The 16,138-nt window shown below is 39.0% G+C and overlaps 1 protein-coding gene across 9 annotated transcripts in view; it reads left to right on the plus strand.

Annotated features, from left to right (window-relative positions):
* The first annotated feature begins 827 nt into the window (after positions 1 to 827).
* Positions 828 to 16,138, plus strand: part of csgalnact2 (chondroitin sulfate N-acetylgalactosaminyltransferase 2) — a 31,174-nt gene continuing 15,863 nt past the window's right edge. Inside the window, exons 1-3 of one of the 9 annotated variants that reach the window (XM_012965871.3) lie at positions 828 to 959; positions 7,755 to 7,855; positions 11,409 to 11,462. The gene's annotated coding sequence lies outside the window, so the exon portion shown is untranslated. 9 annotated transcript variants of the gene reach the window in all.

The raw sequence follows: 16,138 nt of genomic DNA on the forward strand, positions 1-16,138 counted from the left end.
GGGCCAGGTTGGAGCTGCAGGGTGCCATTGAGTCCTATGGGAGGCTTCCAAAATCATGCTAAGTCTGAAAGTTTCGGCCGCCGCTTACGAGCGCTCAATACAAAAAAGTCGTGACAAGATACGAGCTCATCGTAATGGCTACGAAAAACTTGCGTTTTTTCGCGCAAATCGTATTGGTAACGAAAAAGTCGCGACAATTTCCGAAAAGTCGTAAAGGCGCCGAAAAAAATCGCGAAAAATGCGAAAAAGACGCAAAATGTTCGTTTTCCAATCGGAATTTTTCCAATTCGGATTCATGGGTTAGTAAATGTGCCCCTTGGTGTTATAAATAGCTTGGGAACCAATTTAGTTACTTCCTTTTAATTTATAAACAGGACTCAATTTTTCCTTTTCCTTCTGCTTTCTTTTGTTTCTACTTCCCATAATATAAATCTGTGTGACTGTTACATCAAATTCAATAAACACAGAATATACAAACAACAAATTCCCCTGCCCTTAATTTGCACAAACTCTTTTTTTTTTTTTTCTCAACTCAAGAGAACAGACTTTGATCGTGGAAGATGGCAGGGGACACTCTTGATAAAAGAAAAACAAAAAAACTTTTTTTATTTCAAGGGGAAATTGGGAGCTAAGGTGGCAGAGCGCATGGCGGTAACCAACAGGAAAGAAAAGTCCTTTCTTTTTTGTTCTCTAACACAAGTAGGAGGCGCAAGCAGAGCGAACAAGCAGAGCCACTCCAACTCACTAACAGTGCGCTACTGTGGAACGCTGAGTCCCGCCCACTCGCCACGCCCCCAAGGCGGCTCTGTGATGCGTCACTCACTTTACGTGCAGTTGTCACGCCAGTCTCGCGTGATGAGATTTGTGGCTGTGGGATTGTTGAGGAGAGAACAAGTGGGCACCCTAGCAACTGCTTTCCTTTCCGAAGCTCATTGACAGCAGGGGAACCGATAATCCAAGTAAGTAAGGCATAGCTATGTCCTTTTTAAGACCCAAAACCTACAGGGACCGGAACGACTGCCCCCCCATGGCGGCCATATATGTATCTGACTTTAATAAATGGCTGTAACCATCAGTTTTCCTTTAAAAAAAAGCGAGAGATGCTTTCCTAGAACTTATATTTCAGCTAAGACAAATCATCGCCTGTTAAGGCTGGCAGTGGCTCATGGGAAATATAGTTTAAGGATAGTTAAGTGTAGTAGACACTGGTTTTCTCTATTTTTTTTTTTTTTTAAATTGGTAACATATAGCCCAACTCAGCATGGAGAGATGTAGCAGTAACACACTGCATCATTTATATAATTGCTGTGATAATAAATAACTGAAAAACACAAGGTGCTTTGCAGATTTTTATTTCTGTTAAGTGATATTTGTTTTTAACTGGCACTTATGTCTATTAATGTGAATGGATCATAGGAAATCAATTGCTGCTGCATAATCTATAGATCCCTTTTTTAACTTAAAGGAAAAGTAACACCAAAAAATGAAAGTGTATAAAAGTAATTACAATATTATGTACTGTTGCCCTGCACTGGTACAACTGGTGTGTTTGCCTCAGAAAGACTACTATAGTTTATATAAACAAAGCTGCTGTGTAGCCATGGGGGCAGCCATTCAAAGGAGAAAAGGCACATAGCAGATAACAGATAAAGCCCCACTATATTCTACAGAGCTTATCTGTTATCTGCTATGTAACCTGTGCCTTTTCTCCTTCTTTCCAGGTTGAATGGCTGCCCCCATGGCTACACAGCAGCTTATTTATGTAAGCTATAGTACTGTTACTTTAGCAAATACACAACTTTACCTGTGCAGGGTAACAGTACATTATATTTTAAATACTTTAATACACTTTCATTTTTGGCGTTACTGTTCCTTTAAAGTAGTAACACTGACTGGTTAAAGTGTACACTGGCAGGTCTCAGGCATTTGTTTATGTCTCAGTGGCATATGGAGCTGGAGCCACAGCACACAGGTGGGATGCAGATGTTAGGGAGCATCTTTATTGGAGAACACTGACGTTATTTTCCATTGTGTGCATTGCTAACTGGCCTTGATTTAACTAAACACACTAGTTTATTTATGAAAATGTGCCCAGAAGCACTTTTTTTTTTATTTACAAGAACAGTTTGCACAATCTTAATTTTTAGAATTCTGTTTATTTTGGAATCTCATTACCATAGATTAGCAACATAGCACACATACAGAGTAATGCCATATAAGTGGTATGCGTTTCTTACACCCAGTCATAGGATTTGCTAATAATTTTACCTTTTTTTTTCTCTCTAAACATGCTTGCTTTTGATTAAATAAATCCATACTTTTTACAATATCCATAAAAGATTGCGCCAGTATTGAAATACTAATGTTGCTGATCAAAATTTCACTACATACAGTTTATAGCCTGTAGCAGTAATTTACTCTAAATAAAAATTTGTATGTACATCAGGTTATGAATGATTTTGCTGCCAAAAGATATCATCAAACAAAATTTTATTTTGTGTGCCTGACAAACTCTGGATACAGTAGAAATGTGTTTTGGAAAAAATTACAAAACAGTTATTTGTGTAATAAAATAGGCATCCACTTGGCTACATTTTTATCCTCAAAATACACAGAAACAGTGAATATCCTGTAAATTATATTTTTTTTAGATGATGCTTAGTGATGTCATCAGTTTTAATCAGTGTTCAGTGATGTAATTTGTCACATGACTCAAACTGAAAATTGTGTATTATCTCAAATGTAGCACCTGTTGTACCTTGGAGTTCTGTAATCTGTATAAAAGCACTTGGCAGATTATTTGGTACAGTGACAGTGTGCGGGGTGTTATGCACTAGTGATGTCCGGGGGCCGCCTGATATCCGCAGGTTTGGGCCGACTTCGGCACATCACTTGCGTGTCGAGGGCAGGTTTGGGTAGAGCTCTTCTGCTTTCTCTCTCCACCGGCGACCTAATACTGCCGGCTTCCTCTTATGGCTTCTGTATTTATAGGCACGCCCCGACATGCCCCGCCCCTTTTGTGCCATCATAGTGGGCGCTGGGTCTATAAATAGAGGGGAGAAGAGCCGTATCGGGTAGGGTTCGGGTTGTGAGCAGTTTTTCTTGACCCGCGCGTTACTAATATGCACTTCAGCTCTTTATAAATTATTACACGTGATTGTATATAGGCCTCATCCACTTCTATAAAATGATTAGTTTTGGCTGAACAGTGTGTTTATTCTTCAGCAAAAGGCATTGAATAGAAATGAAAACAGATCAATAATGTGGATAAAGATTTATGTGCTTATCTGAATGCTGCTAAAGACAGGAGCAGAGGAATAGGTGGTCCCTACCTGGCTTAAACCCACAAGATTATTCTATATTAATCAATGTTTGGTGGTGTAATGCTCAATTTTAAGTAAATTATTTAAACTATGAGGTTAGACTGTCAAGGTTGGGGTTGTTTTATCTGGGAAAAAAAGGCGCTTGTGAGGGGTCATGATTAGGTGATGTTCTTTTTTCCATAAAAAGAATCAGTGCAACAGAGGCCACCCCTTTTTATTGGAGGAACGGAACTTTTGTTTGTAGCAGCTTAGGTGGTTTTTTCATGGTGAGGGCAATGAGGTTTTGGAATGCCCTTCCTAGAGATGTTGTGATGGCAGATTCTGTTAATGCCTTTAAGAGGGGCCTGGATGAGTTCTTGAACAAGCATAATATTCAAGGCTATTGTGATACTAATATCTACAGTTAGTATTCATGTTGGTATATATGGTTTATGTATGTGAGTGTATAGATAGGTCACATATAGGTCTATGTGTGTGCCGGGTTCACTTGGAGGGCTTGAACTTGATAGACTTTGGTCTTTTTTCAGCCCAACTTAACTATGTATATGACTCACTGAAATTTGTGTATTATAATAACTATTGTACCCCTCCCACAGAAAATAAAGTTCCTGGAACCACCAGCAATTGCTCCAGTCATACCATGTTATGCAGAATCTTCTAGATTCTAGCAACTATCACAGGCTAGAAAAAGTTTTTACATTATCTCACCGTGTAGTGTATAACCAGCTTGATTTCAGTGACTCCAGAGCTTTTAATTACTAATAATGTTTAGAGCTTGATGCATGTGACGAACCAAATACAATACATACTCAGGTATGAGTTCCATTATCTGGAAACTTGTTATCCAATAAGCTTAGTCCCATACGTCTGTCCCATAGACTCCTTTTTAATAAAAAAATTAAAATTTTTTAAAATGATTTTGTCTTTGTAATAATAAAACAGTATCTTATCCTTGATCTTAACTAAGCTATAATAAATCCTTATTGGAGGCAAAACAATTTTATTGTGTTTATTTAATGTTTAAATTATTTTTTTAGTAGACTAACGGGATGGAAATCCAAATTACAAAAAGACCCCTTACCTGGAACACCCAAGGTTCTGAGCATTCTGGATATCAGATCCCTTATAGAAACAGACAAATGTCCACAAATGGTAACTTACTAGCTTAGGGGGTGAATATCATCAGTAGTAAATATGAGCAGGAACTCCAATGAGCAGTCCTCCAAACAGGCCCAAATTTTGTTTTGCACACATAAGAGCAGTTTTGTGTGTTTCGTGTTCTCTCAACAGTTAGTCATAGACTAAGGGGCAGATTTATCAAATTGTGTTCATTAGAGTGCCTGCTCATATTTACTAACGATGATATCAGGTCCCATACATGTATAACAAAATAAGCTGGGGAGGAATGTATTAAACACATGATTTTGTGAGCCATTAAATGTCTGTTTATATTGGGTGCATTTTTTTAATCCTAATTCCTTTTTTTTCAGTGCACAGCGGTGACAAAATAGGTTTTATGATTGCAGTACATGTAATTGGAAGATGTATGTTAGAGCCCTGCCTAATATTTTGGGCCGTTATAAAGACTTATGAATAATATTGAGGAGCAAATATATTTAGGCTGATCAGTGGAGGTTATGCTGGTGGCACAGAGTTGTCTGCCGGAATCTTTTTATTCTGTTAGCAGAGAGTTAATAACAAAGCAAAGTGAGAAATTTTACTTGTGGGCTTGAACTTCACTTCTGGAGGGAAAAGTAGGTGATTCTTGTGTGTTTTGTGAGATGAATGAGATGCAGTGGGTACCCATGGGACTCATGGTATTTAGGTTTAAACCCTGGCAAAATTCCTTCAGAATTTCTCTATTTGAGTTAATTGCCCCAATTTCTATGCTTGCAGCTTTGAGTTAATCGCCACAATAATATTAATTTGGCAAAGTAAGCCTAAAATAAGGGGCTCTTATTCTTGCTTTTATACTTTATCTGGTGTGGCAAGGAACTGATTCAGTAATGCCTAGCTGCTCAGAAATATAATTTTACATAACCCCCTCCACTGCCCTTCACCCTCTGATGTGGTTAAATGTGAATAAAAGGACCCTGCTTGCTTTTTTTTTCTCCCACTGCTGTGTACATAATTTAGCAGAGGGAAGTGTTTAGTAGCCTTAAGTTTAGAAGTGTCAGCTTGGTGCAAGAAAGAACAGTTGGCAGAAATTTGGAAAGAAAATAGTTTAGTTCACATGTGAGTTTCCTTTCTTGAGAATTCTTTTGGTAACTGTTCTGTTGACTGATCAGATACAGTGAAACCTCAGTTTTACATATTCTGGTTTTAAATTTTCCCCCGAATTTTACACCATTTTTTTCTGGTTCCCTAAAATCGTAGCTGCTAGTAAACAGACCTCATAGCCCCCTAGTTTTAATTGACATTTTGTGGTTTGTTATTTTTGCGGCTAAATAAATATTTCTAGGCTTTTTTTTAAATTCTATGTGTTTTATTCAGCCATTGACACCATTATAATATTTTATTGCATTTATTGTCGGGCTTTTTCATTTTTCATCATGGTGAGTGTATGACAAGCTGCTAAACATGGTGCAACAAGACTACAGGTATGTGATCTATTATGTGAAACGCTTGAGACCTGAGGTTTCTGGTTAAATGGATCCCATTTCTGTACCAGGCAAAATGCCTTTGTGTGTACAGTTTTTTTTTTCTTCTCTGCTTTTTAGTTTTGCAAATGTAACGAGTTAATCCTTTTTCCTGTGCTTGTCCCTGTGGTCATGGTCTATGTGCTAGTAGAAATGCTTCACACAGCACTTTTACTTACGTTGCTGTAGGGTTGAGTTACAGGGGCAGAAGCAGTAAGAACTGGAGTCAGTCAGTAGGAATTTCTCACTTGGCATCTAGCAATGATCACACCTGGAATACGCTATGAAGGAAGCAACTTTGAGGTACAATGATGGGCAAATAATACATAAAAAAACTTTATATGATATTGATTTTAATTATACTATAACAGAAATACACAAGGCAAGGTCTTGTGCTATTCTATTTTTAACTTTTGTTATTAAAAGGTATAAAGGTAAGAGACACTACTGGCCATATCTATATCTGCCTTTACTATCTATCATCTGTTTAGTTAACATCATTTAAAATGTTGTAGGCAAATAAAATGATCTAACATTTGGTGGAAAATAGTCAGGACATTTTTTATACTTTGATTTAGTCCTTATAAGGACTTAATGTCATGCATCTCCACAGAAATAATCCATTACATAAATATAATGTGTGTATTTTTTTCCTTATGCAGATAATGATACCATTATTTCCCGCCACCTTAGACCTTAGAATTCTGGTGTGAAAATTTGCTGTTAATAGTTATGCCCTACATTCTCACACTTCTGCTGTCTGCTCTATAATAAGTTCCACAGCCTTTATAGCCAAATAGATTTGTGATATGTGTCAGAAATCTGTAGGTGCTGTATAGGCGCATCACCCTTTCATTGGAAGAAATATAGAATGGTAAGCATGCTTTGGCACAGATTGATATTAGCCTATCCGCTCTAGGTAGAGTTCTCTGCCAGGATGTTCACCTGCTGGGACCCACAGAGAATATGTGGTGCGGGACAACAAAAGCTTGAGGTTCAGCTATTGCCCATAGCATACATTCTTCATACACTTCACAAAATACCCCCAATCTATTTAGAAGCAGTATAATTTTGTCCACCTTGATATTATAAGACATATGGCAGGTAATTGGTTTCAGATGCTGGTAAGTCTGGGTAGATATATGTCTAGTTTGGTGTGGCATGAGTTTCAGCTATTCCCACTCCCTTCTTCAATCATGATTGAACTGGAGGCTTATTTAGAGGCAGTATAATTTGATGCGCCTTGATTTTATTGTGGAAGAATAGAAGCACCATCAGATGCTAGACTTGTCACCACCTTTTCAGGTTTGTTTGTTTGTTTTTTGTGTTGAGGGGAAGGAGATATATTTGCCCCGTGTCATAACATATTCTAAACTGCAGATATATACACACATATACAGATTTACTTTGTGTAAAGCTAGCCTAAGCACAAGTTATTGCCTTTTCATATGCCAAATGGGGTGAAGCAGCTAAAACTTCATGGGTTTAAAAACTTGATCCACAGACGCTCCCCTCCTCCACAGTGAAGTCAGGCAGACCAGAAATTACAAGCAGATGCTGTTTCATTCTAGACTTTCTTGGCCACGTATAATCAGTGTGTGCTATCAGAATAATGACTTTATATAAATGCTGAGTCATTTTGAAAAGTGTGTTTGCTAAAAAACTAAATTATTTGGAATATGTTATAAGGAAAGCTCGGGGATGCTATTTGCCACATGGCTTAATGTAGAAAATGTGCATAGACACTGTCTGAACTACCAAGATTTTTTTTTTTTTTTTTTTTTTTACACAGACATAACCGAGAATCCCTTGTTCTCACAGTGTAATTCCTCTGGGAATTGATGTCCCTCTGCTTTCCATTGTGGGTGCTGCTTTGATTCTTAAAAAATAGAGGTACTGTAAGTCTCAGATTCTATCACTTCACAATGGGGAAAAAAGGTGAAATAGGTGTTACATTACACTTTGTGCTTAAAGGTGGCCATACACAGGCTGATAAAATATACCGACAGCAGCTTATTGGTCCATGTATGGGTCCCTTCAACGGTTGTTGGGAAAGCATACAGTCTAGTTGCCCCAAGTTTCCTTTGCGAGTGAACAAATTTACTATAAAGTGTCCATACACGGGCAGATTTCAGCTGCCGATTTGGGTCCTTCAGATACATTGGGCAGGTTATCTGCCTAAGTATGGACACCCCCGACGGGCCTACCCAACTATATGTGACCTAAAATTTGGCAGATCTCTGTCGGGCAAGTTTGATATTCCCACAGCTTCTGGGCATGTACCTGCTTCCCAATGGATCGGGAACCGCGTCGTAGGTGGGCATATTACCAAATAAGCGGATTGCACAGTGCATGGCCACTTTTGGAATAATGTTGATTAAGGGGGAGATTTACTAATCCACAAATCCGAATCCCGAAAGGGAAAAATTCGGATTGGAAACGAAAATTTTGCCATCTTTTCGTCGCCGTCACGACTTGTTCGTAGTTGTCGCAACTTTAGCGTATTTTGCGCGACTATTTCGACGCCGTCTCGATTTTTTCGAATTGAGCGAAAAAACTAACCCGATTTTTTTGCAACGACGACGAAAAAGTCGCTGAACATACGAAAAAGTTGCGACGGCGGCGAAAAAGTCGCAAAAATACAGATCATTACGAAAAAAATGCATTCGGACGCCTTCGGACCGTTCGTGGATTAGTAAATCTGCTCCTAAGTGTATAAAACTAAATGCTAAACAAGACTGTCACCATATTTTTTTGGATCTCCCAATTCTAGGGGGTGCTTGCCCAGAGCGATGGGAAATATTCGAGAGATCATGTTATTTTGCAACAGTTTAGTCCAAAATGTGACAAAAATCTGTTTGAAACTGCTAATTAATTCTCCTATAGTGTGAACAAATATTTAAGTTGCAAATGATGGAAGGAAATTAACATATTTCAGCTCCTTATCTGAGTTAATGGTTAAAGGGGAACTAAACCCCAGGATGTGTGCAACCTTTAAACACCTCAGCCAATACCTCTAGTCTGCCCCTGACTGAATCGAATTCCACAGAGTAGCATTAATCTATGGCAGCTTTCCCCCTCCCTTCACTTTATTGCAGCGGCGAAACTGACTTGCGCAATAAATAATTATAACAAGCAGGTACATGCCCAGAGGCTGTGAGGAAGCACAGGGCAATATGGACAAAAGACAGACAAAAAGTCCAAGCAACATAAATGGCATCTGTGAAGTGGTGTGTGTATTTATGTGTAATATATATATATATATATATATATATATATATATATATAATATTATAAAACTGATTCAGCGATTCACTTGAGGGCAGGCATGGTATTTAGGGAAATATGTGGAATGTTTAGTCTCCTTTAAAATGTATATGAATAAAGAGACTTAATGGCACTTGCAGTCTTTTTTTGGTGGCAAGCTTTTCAGTTTTTCGTGGAAAAAAAAAATAGAAAGAACTTTAAAGTTTTTTTTTTCATTGGTAGACCCAATTAGCCCCCCTTCTTATGAGGTTTAAGATAACACAATCACACTCTGTCTAATCTATTGCCTAATTCCTTATCTCTGATATACATACATTTAGAAGTGATAAATAAGTGTGAGTGTCTGCTTTTGCATACGCACTGTGAGATCTCCTGATATTTATGTTACCCACTCATTGCTTAACATAACTGTCTGTTCAGTTCTTTTTACCTTATTTTGAAATGCATGTCAGCAGCCAGAAGCTGATTAGCCAGAAGGGAAGTTAGAACCGAAAAAATAAACTATACAGACAATAAGACCTTACCAAAATTAACTCTAAATTAATTGTTGCAGCATTAGTTCCATATAAAATATCTTCGTTATCTGCGGTTGAATATCTGGTACCACAGGTCACAGATCTCCCTAAAAAGCTTTCCCAGCAATAAAGGGAATTGTTGGCGCCGCATTTGCTTTCCCACTGGGAAGAGTTGGGTTTTTTTTCGTGCCAGATAAGGGATACGTTTGTTCTTATATAACCATTTAGGACTCCAGGTCCTCAAAATGTTGATACAACATGATTAAATATTGCCTTTTGAATGTAACAATGTTTTTTTCTGATACTGAAAACTTCTCTTTGCTTGTTCCAAGATATTTCCTAAGCTTAAAGGAGAAGGAAAATTACACTCACTGGGGGGTGTTAGGCAGCCCCCAGTGATTGTAATCACTTACCTGAAACCCCTAGGCTGTGCTCCTGTTATGAGAAAACTAAACCAGGTGTATGCAACAAAGCAATCTTCTTCCTCCTTCGGTCTTCGCGCAGTGGAGTGGAAAGCTGAACTTTAACAAAAAAGCTGGCTTTTTGTTCAGCTGTGCAGGCCCCAGGATCTTGTCAAAAGCAGAAGGAAAGAAGAACACTCACATGCCTTAGGCTGATGCCACACGAGGCGTAGGGCTGAAATTTTCGGCAAGTGGAAAAATGCTTGCCGAAAATTTCAGCCCTACGCCTCGTGTGGCATCAGCCTTAACCCCAGGGGTTTCAGGTAAGTGATTACAATCACCTGTGCCTAACATTTGGCCCAGTGATTTAGCCTTTCATTCTCCTTTAAGCCTAATACCAAGTTACTCTTTTGGTACACTAAAAGTAACACTGATTTGGTCTTTGAGGCAGTGCTTATGGGGCAGCATGGTGAGGTATGTCAGGAGAGAAGAGTGGGATTTTTTAAATTCTTTTGAAAGTGTCCTGCTGAAAACAAACAAGTACAAGAATGAGGAGGGGGATAGTACTGCTGTACAAAGTGTATATCTGTGTTAATGTTTCAAATTTTATTCAAAGGGGCACATGACCACTGGAAATAGATTAGACATGTATAAGAAGTAATCCTTTTTGCAGTTACCATGCTGTTTAAGGTTTGAGAATTCTTTTTGTTGGGGTATTCCAGATATGATATAAAGATTGGAAGTAAGCAAACTGCCATGTAAGGGTGAGGAAGTTGCTGCTGCTAGCACATGCAACCCCCTGCTGAAAGACACAAGCTGTGCCTATATGTTAATAAGTCAGCATATTTTTTTGCTGAAGTGGAATTGTGGCTTTAAGCAGTTTTCGATAGTCTTTGATCATTAATTTAATTACAATCTTTACAGTTCAATAGTATTCTTTTGGCATTAGATGAAACTTTCAGTGTTCTTACTCTTCTGCCAACCACCTGTATATGACAGACACCCCCAACCAAGGACACTGGATTCTTAATGTTGCAAACAAAATGGTCTAGTCAGTCCCCTGACATTATTTTCACTCTTGTTTTCCCGCTGCAACTCCACTTTTACATGGGGAGAATAGTGGCAGTCACTGATATTTTGTTATTGACTGACATAACTAGATGACATACATCTACAGTGTAATCAAAATTTACATGCATTCGTGCATTTGCATGTATTGCATATTGCTAAGTATTGCTCTCTGACATTGTTTTTCTTCCATAGGAAACATTTGTCAGTTAATGGATTTGACAGCCCTAGACACTCTCAGAGACTTTGGTGAGGAAAGAAATTGACTCATCTGCAAAATAATACAGTCTTTCTACCACTAAACCAGTGAGATTAAAAGGCCCAGTGTTTAATAGGGGGCATGGACTTATGCCATAGTGTTAGTTTGTTACAACAGCGTTGTATAGATTTAGTCACCTGTGTCCTCGCTGCAAATGTTTGACCAACAAAACTAACTCTACACCATCCTGGAGAAACAGGGTTATTCCCGGCCTCTAAATCTGCTGCTCAAAACTCTGTATTTGCATATATAATTTGCTTGGATCCCTGCTGGAGACACCACTCACACAGAAACCGTTGCTTAAAAAAGAAAAATTCAGAGAAAAAAAAGTAATCCATTCAAAAGCAATAAAAAGTAGGGGCTGTTTGCAGAATGTCTTTGAATACTGCTATCTACATCATATTAAAGCATAATAAACTTCACTTAAACTATGTAAGTTACTTAAATCCAGTTTTCTTTAGTCTTGCAATTACTCAACTATAGCAAGCAGGCAGGTTCCATTTTGTTAGTAAGAAAAGCTTTGCATCATACCAAAATCTTGTTTATATGCCGAAATAGTGGACCTTGCCCATGCACTGGGTACACAATAAGATGGTGAGGAGAGCATTGGCATCTATGATGTGCTGAATGTAAAGTAAAAGTAATTGTGAGCCCCGCCTCTATGCCTGTCATAAAGGCGGGGCAGGCAATATATGATTAACAGCTGGGCTATTTAAATGCCTTTATGATGGGTATGGATGTGTTAACAAAAAAGGGATTTGCACTTCATGTCTAATTTGAACAGGCCTTTTATTATACAGCTTTTTATGTCTGCATGACTTCCACTTTACATGTGTTTTTATCTCCTCTACCAAAAATAATATTCCATCACTAAAGGATCACACCACCCAAAATATGTATATGCACTTTTTGAGTACTCTTACATAATAAAAAAAAGTAAATATATCAGTTAATGCTTTTTGTAGCGTAGACTTTTATTGACTGCAGAGCAGCTGGTACAATGCACTCAGGTCAAAGACCTGTAATTCTATTTGCATACCTCTGCTTTCAATTCCTAGAAGGTATAAAGTTTTTCTGAGAGCTGTTCTTCCTTGCCTGATTGTGACTTTGGAAATATTCTAGGGCTTCTTTATGAAGTACAGTGCATGATGCAATGTGCAAGCTGCTGGAGCAAACATAGTGTTATTTTACATTTTAATAAAAAGAAGTACACACAGAGCTTTATATCACTTAATATTTTGCCAGTAGTGGAGATGGAAAAAGGCAGTGGAAACATCCAGATTTTGTCAACTCTCCTAAAAAAGAGAGTATTTATTCCACAGGGCAATAAATATGTCGCAAATCATTTTAATGCAAATGACATCCAGAAAGGCAAATGCAGTACCCAAAATGTGCTGCTTCTGCTTTCTCTTGAGCAGTATTTTTCCATGCAATCTACCCTTTAAGACCCCTGGTCCCAAGCTGTTCCACCACAGCAAGTCAGCTATGTTGAAAGCATGATGCTGCTGAAGCCTTCAGGAAGCACTAATAGTGGTGAAATGTTACTCCCCATTTACATTTCTAGTCCATTTCTTTTCCTTCAGTAACATACATTTATGTCCATGTTTTATTAGAAAGTACATTTTTGAACAGCACCACTAGCTTGATAAAGGGCCTAGTTCGTCTTGAAACATTGCTGTAATACCCTAAGGAGCAGATTTATCAAATCATGAGGTTGAATCATGAATGGGAAAAATTCGGATTGGAAGCGAAAATTTCTGAAGATCTCAAATATCACGAAAATGCTTACGGAAAAATTGTATTAGTCACGATGATATCGTATTGGCGATCCGAAAGTCACGTAATTTTCGTACCGTACAATTGTAAACAGCGGTAAAATCTTTCCGATTTTTTTTTTATGAAAAAGTCGTGTGGACGCCCAAAAAATTTGGCGAAAATACGCTCGGAGCGTTCGTGCTTTTGTAAATGTGCCCCTAAGTGTGCAATAAAGGCATTTAAATATATGAAGAACGGTGGTGCTGTTCAAAAGTTGACTTTCTACTGAGGCAATGTGGCTGGTAGGGAACCTGCACTCCTGAGAAGAAGTCCAGATTGTTGTGCTGGCTACTTTTTTTTTTTTTTCTCCTACTGCGCGTCCATATTTTAATAATATAATATCAGTTGTTTAAGCGGATATAATATGCAGCAAATTTTTCAAGTGCATGTATTTGCTTCTAGTTTAGACCTTTGTTCCTACTTTATCCTGGCTTTTTCATGAATCTTTTTCTCTGTCAGTACATTATGTTCATTTCCAGTAAAATGTCATATTAGATGGCTGTGGCATGGGTACATTTTCCTTCCCTAAGAACACTGTGTTTTCTATTCTGTCTGAGGTTTTTGAGTGATCTAATCATACTCCGCTCATCTTAGTAAGTGTCAGAGCTCAGAATGGTCCGTGCTTTTGGTGTGACACCATGGTATTACCGTCACAGCTGTCTATGGAGACAGTGACTAAACCTGTATGAACGTTTGGCTATAGCACAGAATGTAATACTATCTGTTTTAAGAATGAGGAAACCTAATTCCCTTATTTGTAGACTTACATTTCTTCTGTGTCTCCTGGAAAAGATTTGGGTTAACCTTTTCTTGCTTCATGTTTTTTTTTTCTGTAAATCACTTTGGCATTAAGGATATATACAGTGAGGAACATAAGTATTTGAACACCCTGCGATTGTGCAAGTTCTCCCACTTAGAAATCATGGAAGGGTCTGAAATACACATTGTAGGTGCATTCCCATTGTGAGAGACAGCATTTAAGAAAAAAATTCAGGAAATCACATTGTATGATTTTTAAAGAATGTATTTGTATTGCACTGCTGCACATAAGTATTTGAACACCTGAGAAAATCACTGTTAATATTTGGCACAGAAGCCTTTTTACAATTAGAGGTCAAACGTTTCCTGTAGTTCTTGATCAGGTTTGCACACACTGCAACAGGGATTTTGGCCCACTCCTCCACACAGATCTCCTCTAGATCTGTCAGGTTTTGGGGCTGTCACTGAGTAACATGGAGTTTCAGCTCCCTCCAAAGATTTTCTATTGGATTTTGGTCTGGAGACTGGCTAGGCCACTCCAGAACCTTGATATGCCTCTTACGGGGCCACTCCCTGGTTTATCCTGGCTGTGTGCTTCGGGTCATTGTTATGTTGGAAGACTCAGCCACGATCCATCTTAAATGCTCTGACTGAAGGTTTTTATGTGTTTTTATTAAAAACTTCACAAGAAAGAATTAACATTACTCAGACCGACATGCCGGCCAATAATTACAACTTACAACCAAAATTCACCCCCCCTGTCCACTGGCCAAATGTCCCGATGAAGAACCTGACATATGGACAAAAGCAGTCCTGGGAAGAGTCTATGCCTTTGCCGTGGATATCCGGAAGAGGACGATGGAAAATCAAAACTATTTACATCCTGTTGCTCCCGGTGCTCTAAAGGAGCAAAATCCAAAATGGTAAGCTTGGCAGGTCCAGAAAGCTCCAAGTCCCATGTAAGAACACAGTCTAATAACAATGTTAAAACTCCTAGAAAACCTGGGAGAAACATTGTAACCTGAACTATGGCCCCATGGTTATCCCAGTTGAGAGCACAAATAAGCAGTATGCCAGGCAGCAGCTAACAGGATAAGGGCGGATAATGTGCACTCTGGTATCATGGTACTGGGATGCGCAGCTTGGCCAACTCACTAACTATTGCCCTCACCATGCTGTCTACAGAGGTGTTAGGGTGCCCAATGATCTGCTTGCACCGGAACTGCCACAGGAAATACTTAAAACCGACACAATGATGTAAGTGTGGTCAGCACTGTAGACAGCGTAATCTAGCGTTCCATAGGTCAGGTGAGCGTATCCGGCCAGTTTCTGAGAAGGAAACTAACTCTGTTGCTAGGGAACATCTGACCGCTTTTGACACTGGGCAGTGAACCAAAAAATGGCATTGAGTTTCCTCAACCGCACATCCCCAGGGGCACACCCTGTCCTGCCGAGAGAGGTGCCAGTAATTACCCCGCATCTTCAGTTTCCCATGCAGAGACATCCACTGAACATCGTACAGTTTGGGAGGTAACAATTTGTTGTTTAAATGACGAAGTGACCGTTCTGCGGTGTCACCTATGCAGTCACTGAGCACAGGGGCAGCAACAAAATATCCCTGAACAATCTCACTGTATCAAGCTGACGCTTGGACAAGGCCCACTTCCAAACCCATACCAAAGCAGTGATGACATATTCAGGGGTGTTGCAATTGTTCCATCTGACTTGGGTCAACCTTTCTCCCTTATACCACTTGGTTAGGTTTGGCTCAGACCAATATGATATTCCTATCTGCCACAATGCAGGAGGATCTGAATCCAACTTGGAAAAGTTCAATGTCAAGAATGTGGATGCAAAAAAGGCTATAGGGCACACCATGTCGACGCCACCTTTGCTCTTTGGCAGGTAAGTAATGCCTCTCTTAACCAAATTGATCTTGTTACCCCAGAGCATTGTAAAAAACATAGTCTGTAAAGCTGCACACAGTGTGGCAGATATTGGGTAAATATAGGACAGGTACAGAAACAGTAAGCCTTGACTATAGCAACCCTTTCCCTGCAGGTCAGTCGCCATTTGCACCAGCGCTGAACCT

Source organism: Xenopus tropicalis, chromosome 7, assembly GCF_000004195.4.
Source record: "Xenopus tropicalis strain Nigerian chromosome 7, UCB_Xtro_10.0, whole genome shotgun sequence".
NCBI classification, from domain to species: Eukaryota; Metazoa; Chordata; class Amphibia; order Anura; family Pipidae; genus Xenopus; species Xenopus tropicalis.